Source organism: Canis aureus, chromosome 30 (genome assembly GCF_053574225.1).
Source record: "Canis aureus isolate CA01 chromosome 30, VMU_Caureus_v.1.0, whole genome shotgun sequence".
NCBI classification, from domain to species: Eukaryota; Metazoa; Chordata; class Mammalia; order Carnivora; family Canidae; genus Canis; species Canis aureus.
In genome coordinates this window covers 34,553,680-34,562,723 of record NC_135640.1, presented here as the reverse complement: position 1 = coordinate 34,562,723, position 9,044 = coordinate 34,553,680, and the positions used below count along the sequence as shown (strand labels likewise).

The 9,044-nt window shown below is 39.9% G+C and overlaps 1 long non-coding RNA gene across 1 annotated transcript; it reads left to right on the top strand.

Annotated features, from left to right (window-relative positions):
- The first annotated feature begins 6,059 nt into the window (after positions 1 to 6,059).
- LOC144301901 (uncharacterized) lies at positions 6,060 to 8,241 on the top strand. The gene is made up of 3 exons (XR_013368804.1): positions 6,060 to 6,138; positions 6,455 to 6,632; positions 8,040 to 8,241. It is a non-coding gene; the product is annotated as an uncharacterized LOC144301901 (long non-coding RNA).
- The last annotated feature ends 803 nt before the right edge of the window (positions 8,242 to 9,044 follow it).

Here is a 9,044-nt window from a genome sequence, read left to right as displayed (position 1 = left end):
AGACACTGACTCTAAGAAAAAGTGGAAAAGACATGAAGAAAGAAAACACCTTTTAATATTTGGGAGGATGGTGGATGAAACAATGCCATTCCCCATCCTGATATCAAGCCCTACTTCCTGGACAGGGTAAATGTTACCTTACAAGGAAAGGGGGACTTTATAGATGCAGGTAATGATTTCAAACAAGAGAGATTATCCTGGTTTATCTGGATGGGCCCTAAATCCAATCACAGGAGTCCTAATGAGAGAGAGGTTGAAGGAGATCAGATAGAAAAGATGTTGGGACACTGTGGCAGAAGTTGGAGTCGTGGCCACCGCCAAAGAAGCCAGAAGCCATTGGAAGCCAGAAGAGGCGAGGAAAAATTTTTTCTGGAGCCTCTGGAGGGAGCTCAGCTCTACCCACATCTTGATTTTAGCCCTTGATTTAGCCACCGTGTTGGACTTCTGGCCTCCAGAACTGTAAGAGAATAAATTTCTGTTGTTTTAAGCCACTCTGTGTGCAGTAATTTGTTACAGCAGCCATAGCAAAATATAATGTATAAACTTGAATGTATTCCCATCGTCTGTTTATATTTTTAATAAAAATGGTATTATACTATTACACCATGCAGATTATTTTTGTAACATGCATTTAAATATCCTAAATAACTTCTTGTAGAGAATTTTAATGGTTACAGGGAATTTATTGTTCATTATAATTTATTGATGATTCAATTTATTTTCCTATGTTCACTGTTGCAGATTTTTAAAATTGTTGCCAATTCTTTGTCACTATAAGTTATATTAAATAACAATCATTTTAATGAAATCTTTGTACACATTCATGTATTGTTTTAGGATAAAATCCAAAAAAATTGAACTAGTTTAAAGACATTTATGGTTTAGAATGCTTTTAATAGTCATGTGGTTTGTTCAGGCATCCTCTTTATTTTAATATTTAAATGTCAGCAACTAAAAAATTAAAAATTAAAAAAAAATAAATGTCAGTAACTCCAGGTTCCTGCCTATATGGTAGTTGTCAAATTCACGCTATTCCCAATACACATGCAGTATTTTCTGTCCTCCTCACATGAACCATCTTCCCTGCTCTTCTCTCCATCTGGCTACCAAGTGGCTGCAAGTACTCCCATGACACCACTTTGAGAGGGTCAGTCTGCCTCCATTACATGCATGTATTATAAGTTGGAGATCCTTATTTCTGAAGTACTGCTTCCAGAAGCTTCCAAAGCGACAATGCTCAGGACACTTAATCCATGCTGGTTTCCATGCTGGAGTCCATTCTGGTTAGGGAAAATGGTCTCCTTCCCAAGAACATTCCACATGTGGACATGGAGGCCATCCCAAGTCTTACCCTCACACAGAGACTATCTCTCTAAGACATGGGTCCCAAAGCCAAATGTGAACCATACTCAGGCCTGGAGGTGGCAGGGAGGTGAGATGGAGGGCAGCTGAAGAGGTCATCTTTTCTCCTTCACACTTGTGATTATTGACTGATCGGAATGAGGGTCTGGTGTTGCCAGACCTTCAGATTTGTCAAAAGGAGCCTAAAGTCTCTAGCTTTATGGGAAATATCTTATGTGTTGAAAAATTATTTAGTATATTTTAATACTGGACAGCAAAACAAAACACCCCAGCAGCTGAATCTAGCTCAGGGGTCCAGGGTAGGAGTGCTGCACCAGCTAAGGACTCAGGTCCTGCTTTCCATGTATTTCTCCTCCTGCATCCCCAAGTTATCTCCATAAAGACCTATTTTTTCAGTTCTTTGAAACTAAATCTTCAAATACCTGTATATTATTAGGGCTTTTTCTTTACCTTTGCATAACCTAAAACCACTTTTTATTAGTTTCAAGGGCTTTTCCCCCAAATCAGCAACCACCTGCCTTGAAACCCAAATTCAAGGCATTACATGTTAAATACAGAAATGTTTAAAACTTTGAAAACACTGAGATTTGTTCTAACTTTTATGCCCTAAGACTCTGGAAACATTGGCAGCAACTTTTATGCAGAAGGCAAGTTCTATGGGTTCTATGCTGATTTTTCTTCTAAACTCTTCTTAGGAAGGAAGCAGACATGTCCCCGTTTCCCTCACTGTCATCTCCGCATTTCACACATTACAGTGTGTGCACAGTAAAATGAGGCTCCTTGTCCAGTCATTTCACTAGCGCATAGTATTCCTGCTCATCCTGCTTTCTGTCATCCCTTCTCTGTGAATTATCCACATCTGCATTGTGGAGCATTGTGCCTTTTGTGGTTTTGCTCAGTTTGGGCTTCCAGGAGGCACGGTTGTAATGTTGGTGAAGCCTCTCAGCTGCCTGAAGTCTTCACATGTCTTATGTAGATTCTTTTTTCAACTTCTGCCTTAGAAAAAAACACTGAGATTTTTTTACATAATTTCTTTTAAAAGTTTGCTTCTTGAGGGAATGGATATGATAGAACAGAAAACTTCCAGAATGTACTCCTTCTTAGCTACCTCGTATCCTAACTTATTTGATTGTTGGAGCCTGTAAATTCCTGAATTGCTTAATCCCCTTCATTGCCTGGGATATAAGTTGTGTTCCTTAAACACACCCAAAATGTAGAAAGAAAACCTCTCAAAAGCATCAAAGGAATTTGACTCTGTTCCAACTCAAATGATCTTGAAAATCCAATTTAGTGAGGTGTCCTTAACTTCTCCCCTTTTGTTCTCTACATCCAATTGGACTTCATGTCTTCAGTGCTAACTTTTTATTTTCCTTTAAATTTTGTCTCTTCTTTTGGTTCCTGTGCCGCTGCCTTGTTCTGTCCTCAGTCAGTTCTCTAAGTTCCCCTCAACTGCCTCTCACTCCCTGACAGACAGGTCTTATCAACTTCAATCCCATCTTTGTGTGGCCACATAAACTTGGTTGTGTCACCCTTGAGGAGCCCTTGAGGAGCATTTTTCTCTGGGTCTCCATGGCCACCCATGTAAGGAGCAGCCTATAGAAGGGTGTGTCACAAGCACTCTGTGAGTGGGCTGTTGGTTATGCTTTACCCTCACTTCTTTTCTCCTCCCAAGAGAATTAGGTATCTTTGAGGAATTAGAAGCAAGGTCACTCTCTGGAAGTTAAGCTGTAAAACAAAACACAAGGATGAATCAGGAATCTTCCAAGTCACCCTAAGACAATGGACTGGGTCACCAGCTAGTGAGTTTTACCTGTGAAATGACTGAATGTAGCAACACACTAAGAACCAATATGGCCATTTTTAATTAAAACATACAGATAAAAAGCTTATAGAGGTAAACTAGCTCATAGCCAATGGACTTCCAAATGTTCTAGTCTTGCCTTCAAGGAGAGTATTTCTACTAACATCATGAATGAATCAGGCCATCCTAACTTAGAGATAAGAACTCTGAAGCTCATCTGTCAGTGCTCTCAGCCAGGGGCAATTCAGCTCCCTCTAGGGAACATTTGGGAATATGTTGGGTGAGTTTTGGTTTGTCACAATGATGGGGAAGAGGGAATGGCATTTACTGATGTTTTAGCAGCAGGACCAGGGGTGCTAATGGCCCTCATCATAAGGAATTGGAGATCTAAAGGGCTAATAGTACTCTCACTGAGCACATACAGTTTTGGTTCTGATCTCAGCTTCCCATTATTTATCTACCTGCAGGAAGAATATGGTGGTGAGATCGAGATTCAGACATCAAGTCTAATTCAGAGGTTGGAAAAGAACTCCACCTCTTTAATTAAAAAGCTTTAAGGATGGGCAGTCCAGGTGGCTCAGCAGTTTAGTGCCGCCTTCAGTCCAAGACGTGATCCTGGAGACCTGGGATTGAGTCCCTTGTGGGGCTTGCTGCATAGAGCCTGCTTCTCTCTCTGCCTGTGTCTCTGCCTGTCTCTCTCTCTCTCTCTGTCTTTCATGAGTAAATACATAAAATCTTTTAAAAAAAAAAAAAGAAAGAAAGAAAGAAAGAAGCTAAAAGTAAGGATTAAAAAAAAAAAAAAAAAAACCTCCAAGGAAGAACTCCAATTGGGCCAATTATCCCTGCTCCTTCCCTTTTGCCAAAGAGTAAGGCTGCAGGGATGGACACTTGGACACTATGATCAGCTCAGTTTGAGTTTGCCCACCTCTGAGACTGTGATCATGGCCTCCCATGGGTTGAGGGGCGGGTATAAAGCAGATGGGTATCAAGTAGACACAAACAGTAGCCACCACAATATTTTTGGCTCCTGGTAAAGTCTATGTAAAACCTATGTTCTGACCTGAACACTGGGGCATGTCTTCCTTTGTTCCAAGGAACTCAATGACTCAACAATTAATCTTCATCCAATGTCACAGATTGACACTAAGTATGTGAGATTCCTAGGGCTTCCTTAATAAACACTACAAGCTTATTGGCTGGAAACAACAGAATTGTATAATCTCATGGTTTTGGAAGTCAGAAGTCAAGATGTTAGCAAGTTAGCCCCTTCTGGAGGCTCTGAGGGGGAATCTGTTCCATACCTCTCTCTTGCTTTTTCTTGGTGGCTGGCACTCTTGGCATTCCTTGGCTTGAGACTGAAAGTCTCAACCTCTGTCTCTGTTTTCACATGACCTTTCCCTCTGTGTCCTTGTCTCTTAAACAGCCCTCTTCTCTGTCTCAGAAAGACACTTGTTATTGGGTTTAGGGCTCATCTTAATCCAGAATGATCTGTTCTTGAGATCCTTAGTGACATCTGCAAAGACCATATTTCCAAATAAGGTCACATTCACGGGTAGAGTTAGAATATGTACACATCTTCTTGGGGATAGAATTCAACTCACTCCCCTGAATGATATGGTTATATTCGCAGAAAGCCAAGGTAGCTTTTTCTTCTCTGAGTGACTTGGTTCCCCAAATTCATAATCTATACCCATGGAGCATGAATCATTCATAACAAACACACTTTCTAAAAGTAAAGCTTTTGAACAAATGTGTGGATGGAGAAAATGAGCCCCAATTAAGCTTCCCTTTGTGACAAACCTCTCAGAAAAGCATTAACTCTAATCTTCAGTGAAAAGCATTGTAAAATCAAGGTCGAATGGGAAGATGGTGTTTGAAATGGCCTGGGTTTCCTTTAATGGAATGAAGAGAGGTAGATTTTACTGTGATTATGATATGCTTTTAGCCACACAGAAGTCAGGGTCAGAGAATTAAGTAAAACCAACAAAACTGTGGCCAACTGTGGTTTTGTCTTTGGGAGACTTTGAATTATCAACAGGCGAGATGGAAATGCTCTCTCCATTCATGATACCATCAGGGATTGTGTGAACTGGGCTTTCTCTGGTCTTCAGAATAGTTTTTGCTTTTCCTTCCGCATTTTCAATTTTATTATTTTGTTGTTAGAGGATTGCAAAATGGGTGAGAAGTTGTGCTTTGGTACTGGTGACAAGAACTCGCTTTGGTTAAGCTAAGACATTAGCACATAATTTTATTAAGAAAGCAATAATGTTCCCCAGGTCTTCATGGCTTCTGCTACCTTCAAGTCAAGGCTTGGCTCAAAGGTGACTTCCTCACAGAGCCCTTTCCTCTAACTGGAGCATCCTCCCCACCACGCTCCACCCATGCCTTCCCATCTCCTAGTATCTATATCACTCTCAGTTTCCTGCTCAACTTTTCTTCAAGGCACTAATGATATATTATTGAAAACATACTGATTTGGCTGAGGTATGTTTCCTTTCTAGACTATAAACTCCAGGAAGAAAGGTACTCTTATCATCTTGTACACTGAAGACCTAGAACATTGTCTGACACATAAGAAGACTTCAGTCAATATTGCTTGAATGGATGAATGAGTACATGTGTGGATTCCTTGGCTGTGTGCTGTGTGTACTGATTGGTTTCCTCCTCAGAGCAATATTGTGATTCAAATGGCTGAAGTGAGTCAGACTAGTTCTCTGGTGAGAAGCCTAGTGGTCTGGAAATTAGAGAGGCAGTATAAGGCATGTGTGAGAACACCAACACTTGCTCTACCTGGGTATTCCTGGGCACTGGGCCTTTGTTTTCTTATTTGTAGAATGGTGTGACAGTGGTACCTGCCTTGTGGGGTTGCTATTATGACAATTAGATGACATTGCATTTGGTTGGAACAGAACTTAGAACATTGTAGGCGCTCAATAGATATAAGCTACTTTGATGCCCTTTTCCAGATGAATGAGGTAATGTGAGCAAGAATACAGGTGGCAGAGGCAGACTCAGAACCCAGATCTAACTTCTTCTAGAGGCTGAGTTAGGTCTTGGCCACAATGTTAATTTTCTTGATATATTTGAGGTAGGCTTCAAAGAAATTAGGCAGATAACATGGGAGCACTCTAGCAGTGGAAGGATGGAGTGTTCAATACTACAGATGGCGTGGCTACCAGTGGGTCACCACAAGGACACTGGTCAATATAGAGAAACAATATTAACCAACACAGGAAACTACTTCATGGCTGTATGAATCAGAATCTCATGGCTTTCATTTTGATTTCTCAGAGATGGAGATACAAAAGGAGCAGGCCAACCTATGCCAATTTACCAACAAGCAAGTTTCATGAGAACCACTTCACCAGATGAGAGAATAGTTTAGTTCATACTGCGGTATTGTATGACAAAAGGCAGAGGTCAAGTGGATGACTCATAGCATGGCCAACATCACTCAGCTACAGCTGCGGTAACCCCAAATTCCTACCTTGCCTTTACCAGTGTATCTGCTAAAGCCCTTTGTGTAATTACTTCTTGATTTTCTGCTTTTCAGTCCATTGATCAGCTGATTCCATGGTTAATTCCAAATATAGGCACACTGTTCTGTCTTTTCAACCTTACCTTAACTTCCTGGCTATGTTTTGTTTCACCAGCAATTATTTTATTTTATTTTTAATTGGAACACAAACCAGTCACAGAGTTTTGAGATCTCACTAGGTATATGTTGGATAAAAGAGATGAGGTTTTGAATTTTTTCCACGGACAATGCGCAATGCAATTGTGATTCAGAACTAAGAGTTCTGAGCCTCATAGTGGTACTGCACTATTAATAGTCCTGGTCATCAGGCTTAAGGATGCTTGGAATAGTGCCACCACGGTCTTGAAATCCAAGCCAAGAGACTGGGTCCTTTTCATCTGTTGACCTTCTTTTCTTATATGTGGCTTTTAGAAATAAAATCTATTGAAGATAATTGACCAGCTACTTAGCTCTACCAGGAAGAGATAAAAATAATTTTCTTACATATTTATTTGTTTAACTGATCACCAACAGCCCTGAAAATACTAAACTGAAAAATATACTACTTTCCTCTCACTGGTGACACAATTAAATAACTATTTTACTACAAAGTAGTAATAATAATTGAATGTGTTTCCTGATATTCTGCACAAATATTAATGAATTTCCTAGCTGGTTTAGCTGGTTTATTTTTATTTGATTTCTGTCTATCTTTGAAGTGTCCAAAGAGCACTCACATAGGTTTTGTTTTGTTTTGTTTATGAAGTTTGTTCAGTATTAGAAGAATCACTCATTCCTTTTTATGCTGGTTGTTGGGGATTAGTATCACACTCTAAAACACAGTGAAATTCAATGTTAATAAAACGTCATTTTTCATTTTCTCCTAGCTTATACTTCTTTTCCACACATATTGCATGTACTAATAGGTTATGAAAGTTTTAAGTTACTACAGCTTACACTGTATTTAGAAAAACTTGTTTCAGAACAATCCAGTAAATTATCTATTACCCTGTACTGTGTTAGAATGTGCTGTGCCCTAAGAATATAGCAGACAGAAGTTCTCACACAAATTCTTACACCTTCGAGAGATACAGAGCTCTCTTCCAGAAAGCACATAATCAGGGCCTCCTACACTAAGTGTTAAGTGCTTAACATCTTTACAGAGACCTCCTGGGCTTCTGACCAAACCAATGGTGAACACTGAGCTAGGAGAAACTTCTCTGTAAGAAAGCCTTGTGGTTGCCAGGAATGAGAAAATCTATTGACTATTGCATTCTGCTCTTTTGATATGTTTTGTTATTGTTGAAAGCAAAGTGCAGGAAGCTGCCATTTATTAATTTCCTTCAATCTCCTTCCCAGGATCTGTAGCATGTTCTCACTGGCCAAGAGACTGCTGATTCAGGCAAATCTTCTGTGGGCTGGATTATGTGAGAAAGAAAGTGTCCATTTTTGGGTCTCTGGAAGGAAAAGGAGACTCAGTTTTTAAGGGAATTAAGAGGAAACAAGGCAAAAAATAATTTCTCTCACAAAAAATAAATAAATAAAAGGGTGTGCTATATTACACTTTACTTCAGAATTTTAAGATAAATTTTGAGATTGTTTATTAAGAATTAACTCTTGGGGTGCCTGGGTGGCTCAGTTGGGTAAGCATACAACTCTGATTTTAGCTCTGATTGTGATCTCAGGGTCATGAGATCAAGCCCCAAGTGGGGCTCAGCACTCAGTGCAGAGTCTGCTAGAGATTCTTTTTCTCCTTCTGCCCCTTCCCCTTGTGCTCTCTCTCTCTCTCTCTCTCAATAAATACATAAATAAAATCTTAAAAAAAATTAACTCTCTCCAACCCATATAAAATTGCTGCTTTATAGAACTAAGGCATTTCTTATCTAAGATGTTTACCTTTTAATAGCTGAATCAGGGTGATGTCAAGACTTTCAAGAGATGATGTCTCTCGAGTACAGTGTTTCTCAGTGTTGATATAATTGGCATTTGGGGCTGTCCTGTGCATTGTAGGATGTTTGGGAGCCTGTCTTGTGCATTGTAGGATATTTAACGGCATCCCTGGTTTCTACCATTAGATGCCAATAGCGTTCCTCCCTCCCTGTTTGTGATGACAAAATGCCACTAAGTATTTCCAAATGTCTCCTGGGTGGGGGTGGGGTAGGCATAATCGTCCCAATTGAGAACCATTGCTCTAAGTGCAAGAAAGCAAGACTTCTAATCTACAACTTGCAATTAATTCTCATTGGCTGGCTATGGCTATCTGGAAGACTAAGTTGAGGAAGATTTGGAGGGTCTATCTGTAGAGAATGTCTTATTTTGGTCACTTAGAAAGGTCTTTCATGGGTTTGGGAGTAGTAGAGAGAG